Consider the following 5,037-nt stretch of genomic DNA (forward strand, 5'->3'; position numbering starts at 1 on the left):
CTGATGCGAAGAATGGCAGAGAGTATTTCGACAGTGTTTTATACTAGACCTTTACCTCACCTCCCATCTTCTCATTTGGTTGAAAAAAAGAATAATAGTTAACTTCAAAATGTGCTGAATAATAACCCTGAGGGGGCCAGGAGGGTAACCTTTGGGTTCACCTTTCTACTTTCCTTTGCGGGGCCTCAAGTTCTGTTGGATTTGTAACTTCCAGGATGCCTCAGGTGGTATCTCTGTTAGGCTTTCACACTGAACCGCAGGAGGAACTTCGGCTTGAGGTAAATACATTTTATCCCTCCCTGGAGCTACGTGCCCGATTGTTGACAAAAATCCTGTCAGGCAGTGCCCTCTCCCCTGGGGGTGAGGGAGGCCCACTGCCCACTTAGGAGTAGTGATGATGTTGTTTATTGAGAAGCCCCCCGACCCGGTCGCACTGCACTGTACTAAACACTTGGGAAAGTACCACAGAAATAAGCAACACATTCCCTTTCCACACGTTGCTTACGTTATAGGGGAGGGCACAGAACTAAAATATTTACAAATAGAGTACTCAGAATAAGTGGAGGGGAGGGCACAGAACTAAAATATTTACAAATAGGGTATTCAGAATAAATGGATTATGTCTATAGGTTCAAATACCGAGGGAGACTATAAGTCAATATGTACATATTGGAGGTGGCTGATGGGTTGCTGTGTTTCAGGGTATTGGGAGTCATCTGGGGAAGGCTGGTTGGAGGAGGTGGGATTTTTGGAGGGCTCTGAATGAAGAGAGAGCTGTGCTCTGTCTGATGTTGGGAGGGAGGGAGGGAGTTTCAGGCTGAGGGAACAGTGTGAGTGAGGAGACAGAGGTAGGAGGCTCAAGAGCAGTATACAGTCAGAAGGTTGGCCAGAGGCGGCAAGGCCTTTCGTCCCAGTTTTCGGAGCCTGTAAGGGTGTCACCCACCCACCTCACCCTTGGTTTGTCCGGGCAGCCTGGAGGATTCTGAGGTTGAGGCGGGGAGCTAGTGTGGCGGCACAGATCTCATAGTTCCACAGTCCCTGTGTCATTTCCTCAGGCGGGCTTCCTCAGTGTTTACGTGATGGTGATGGTGGTGGCTCCGTGAAGAGAAATGGCTTAGAAATTGAGGCCCCGTGGTACTGAGACCCCACAGCAGCTCATCCCCAGAGCTTCCTTCAGTCTAGAGGTGAAGGGGAAAGAATGGCTCAATCCTCACATGGCTCCAGGGGTGAGAGGACCCTCTGATCTGGCCCTGTGGCTTGATCTGGATGAGGGGAAGGGAAAGCATTTGGGCAAAGGCAGGCAGGGATAGTGAGAAACTTCCTTTTCTCTTCCTTTACTTTTCCACCTCAAACTTTAAACTGGACTGATGATATTCTTGGGAGTCTTCAGTAGCCACAGGCTTTAGAATACTTAACTTCTGTTGTTTTAATTTTGAGGATTGTTCGAGAGAGGGCTAAGAGTTGGGTTGGATGAGGGTAGAGTAAAGACTAGAGTTGGTAGGCACGATCCATGCCCATGTATTATGCCACCCGTGCAGCATGAGACGACTTCATCAGTGCCGTTTTCTGGAAGTATGTGGATTCTTCTCCCTCCTAGAACATTTCTTGAGAAGACTCAAAGAGGAGCAGTGTGGTCTAGTGGAAAGAACATGGGCCTGGGAGTCAGAAGACTTGGGTTCTAATCCTGGCTCTGTCATTTTTCTGCTCTGTGACCTTGAACAAGTCACCTAATTTATCTGAGCCTCAGTTACCTCGTCTACAAAAGGCTGAGAGTCTAATGTACCCAACGTGGTTAACTTGTATCTACCCCAGGACGTAATGCAGTGCCTGACACATAGTAAGAGCTTAACAAATACCATATAAAAAAAAGACTCCTGAACCTCCCACTTGCTCCAGAGCCCTTGGAGGGGTGGAGGCTGCCTATCATCTGATCGCAGGACCTCAGTAGCACTGTACGAAACGCTTAATACTGTGCTCTGCACGCAGTAAGCACACAATAAATACGAAGGAATGCGTGAGTTCTGCGGAGGGAGGCTTGGGCCTGAAAGTAAGAAACGGGGTGTCCAAGTGGCCGGCTCCTAATCGGTTCCAGGTTGAATAATAAAAAAACAATCAGACACAGCTCTGATCTGCCTCTGGTCTCTCTGGATTTGCCACCTCTCGTTCTGTGCTGTACGATGTACACCTATTCTCTCTATTTGAGAGAATTCCCTCTCAGTGGGCTTCCATCTGAATATTAATGCCAGCTGGCTCTCAATCATATTTACTGAGCTCTTATTGTATGCAGAGCACAGTTCTAAGCACTTGGAAAAGAATAACAGCGTAGGAAGACATGTTCCATGCCCACAGGGAATTTACAGTCTAGAGGGAGGAATTTGCAGTTCTCTCCTCTCTGGAGGGGAACTCTGGGGGTCGACGCAAGCAACTGGTGCCTGCAGACTGGTGCAATCTCTCCTACTTAGACTATGAGCCCCATGGGAGACAGGGACTGTGTCCAACCTGATTATGCCATACCTATCCCAGTGCTTAGAAGAGTGCTTGTCACATAACAAATATAATACTGATGATGATAATAAAAAACTGAAGACCTAGAAGACTTTATGGTCGAGGGGAAGTTCCCGCAGCTCTGTGGGCAGTGCAGTAAGATAATTATAATTGTGGTATTTGTTAAAACACTTACTATATGTGTCAAGCATTGGATAATAGAGAGGGTCTTGTCTTCTGCTGTAGAGTCGTATCCGACCCATAGCGACACCATGGACACATCTGTCACCTCCTCCAAGAAGCCTTCCCAGACTGAGCTCCCCTTTTTCCTCTGCTCCCTCTACGCCCCACTTCACCTCTCCACAGCTAAACCCTCTTTTCCCCCCTTTCCCTCTGCTCCTCCCCCTCTCCCTTCCCATCCCCTCAGCACTGTACTCGTCCGCTCGACATTACCCTATTTATTTTGTTCATGAGATGTACATCGCCTTGATTCTATTCATTTGCTATTGTCTTAACGAGATGTTCATCCCCTTGAGTCTATTTATTGCTACTGTTCTCGTCTGTCCGTCTCCCCCGATTAGACCGTACGCCCGACATAGGGCAGGGACTGTCTCTATCTGTTACCGATTTGTTCATTCCAAGCGCTTAGTACAGTGCTCTGCACATAGTAAGCACTCAATAAAAACTATTAAATGAATGAATCTCTCCCAGAACACCCCACGTCCAACTGCGGTCGTTCTGGTAGTGGATCCATAGAGTTTTCTGGGTGAAAATATGGCAGTGGTTTACCATTGCCTTCTTCCTCATAGTAAATTTGAGCCTGTGCCCATTACTCTCTCCCATGCCGCTATCTAGCACAGGTGAGTTTTGACTTGTAGCAGATGGCCTTCCATTCACTAGCCACTGCCCAAGCTAGGAATGGAATGGGTAGGCCTCTGCTCGACTCTCCCTCCCGTAGTCGAGACTGGTAGAGTACCGGAAACTCTCCAGGAGTGACCCTGAGAGGGGATTAGAGAGGGAGAATAAGCATTTTATAGTTCAGGAAACTGAGACATAGAGAAGTGGATAGAGCATGGGCCTGGGTTTTAATCCCAGCTCTGCCACATGTCTGCTGTGTGATCCTGGACAAGTCACATAATAATAATGATACTAATGGTATTTGTTAAGAGCTCATTATGTGCCAAGCACTGTTCTAAGTGCTGGAATAGAGACAAGGTAATCAGGTTGTCCCATGTGGGGCTCACAGTCTTTATCCCCATTTTACAGATGCGGTAACTGAGGCCCAGAGAAGTTAAGCGACTTGCCCAAGGTCACACAGCAGACAAGTGGTGGAGTCGGGTTTAGAACCCACGTCCTCTGACTCCCAAGCCCGTGCTCCTCCCACTAAGCCACGTTGCTTCACTTCTCTGAGCCTCAGTAACCTCATCTGTAAAATGGGGATTGAGACCGAGCCCTACTTGGGACAAGGGACTGTGTCCAACCCTTTTTGCTTATATCGACCCAGTACTTAGTGCTTGGAACACAGTGAGTGCTTAACAAATGCCTTTATAATTATTAAGTGAGGTATCCCACATCACACACAGACAAAAGACTGAGCTGGGATTAGAACCTGGATCTCCTGATTCGCAGTCCTGGGGTTTACTCAGCTTGGCTCAGTGGAAAGAGCCCGGGCTTGGGAGTCAGAGGACTTGGGTTCTAATCCCGGCTCCGCCACTTGTCTGTTATGTGACCTTGGGCAAGTCACTTAGCTCCTCTGGGCCTCAGTTACCTCGTCTGTAAAATGGGGATTAAAGGTGTGAGCCCCACGTGGGACGGCCTTATTACTCTGTCTCTACCCCAGTGCTTAGAACAGTGCTTGGCACATAGTAAGCGCTTAACAAATACTACCATTATTATTGTTATTATTAAGCCACGCTGACGGGCGGGCCCTGAGAGCTATTTACTCCAGGATTTGGATGAGGTTGGTGAGCCTTTCCTGTTGGGTAGCATCCTGCCACGGAAACAGGGCACGGGCAGAGGGAACCTGCTCCTGCTCTTGTTTTCTGGACTCTTGTCTTGCAAACTGCCGGTCATGCCACAGGGAGGGCTTCTCTGACCCAGTCGGCCTGACCCTGGGTAGTCTGTAAACTAATAAACAACGCTATTAACCATTCTTGGGATGTCTAACTGAGCAAAGTCGCATTCTTGCTTAGGGAAACCATGCTGCCCCCCAGGGCTTCGACCAGGTCACAGACCAACTCAGTCAGTCAGTCTATCAATAAATCATATTTATTGAGCGCTTACTATGGGCAGAGCAATAGACTGAGTACTTGGGAGAGTTCAATACATCAGCAGTAGCAGGGACATTCCTTTCCCATAACAAGCTTACAGTCTACAGGGGGAGACTGACATTAATACGAATAAAAGACAGTAACATGAATAACAGACATCAATATGAATATGAATGACCGCAAGTCAGCCTCGCTTACATTATTCATCGGAAATACAGGTCAGGCTGCACAGCCTGAGCATCACTGTGTCTATGAAGTCTCAGCTAGGAAAGCAAACATCAGT

General features: G+C 47.9%; 1 non-coding gene across 1 annotated transcript; it reads right to left on the minus strand.

Annotated features, from left to right (window-relative positions):
- Positions 1-3,354: 3,354 nt before the first annotated feature.
- On the minus strand, positions 3,355-3,492 carry LOC114809542. Its single transcript, XR_003757320.1, has one exon. It is a non-coding gene; the product is annotated as a small nucleolar RNA SNORA7 (small nucleolar RNA).
- Between the last annotated feature and the right edge of the window lie 1,545 nt (positions 3,493-5,037).

Source organism: Ornithorhynchus anatinus, chromosome 2 (assembly GCF_004115215.2).
Source record: "Ornithorhynchus anatinus isolate Pmale09 chromosome 2, mOrnAna1.pri.v4, whole genome shotgun sequence".
NCBI lineage: Eukaryota > Metazoa > Chordata > Mammalia > Monotremata > Ornithorhynchidae > Ornithorhynchus > Ornithorhynchus anatinus.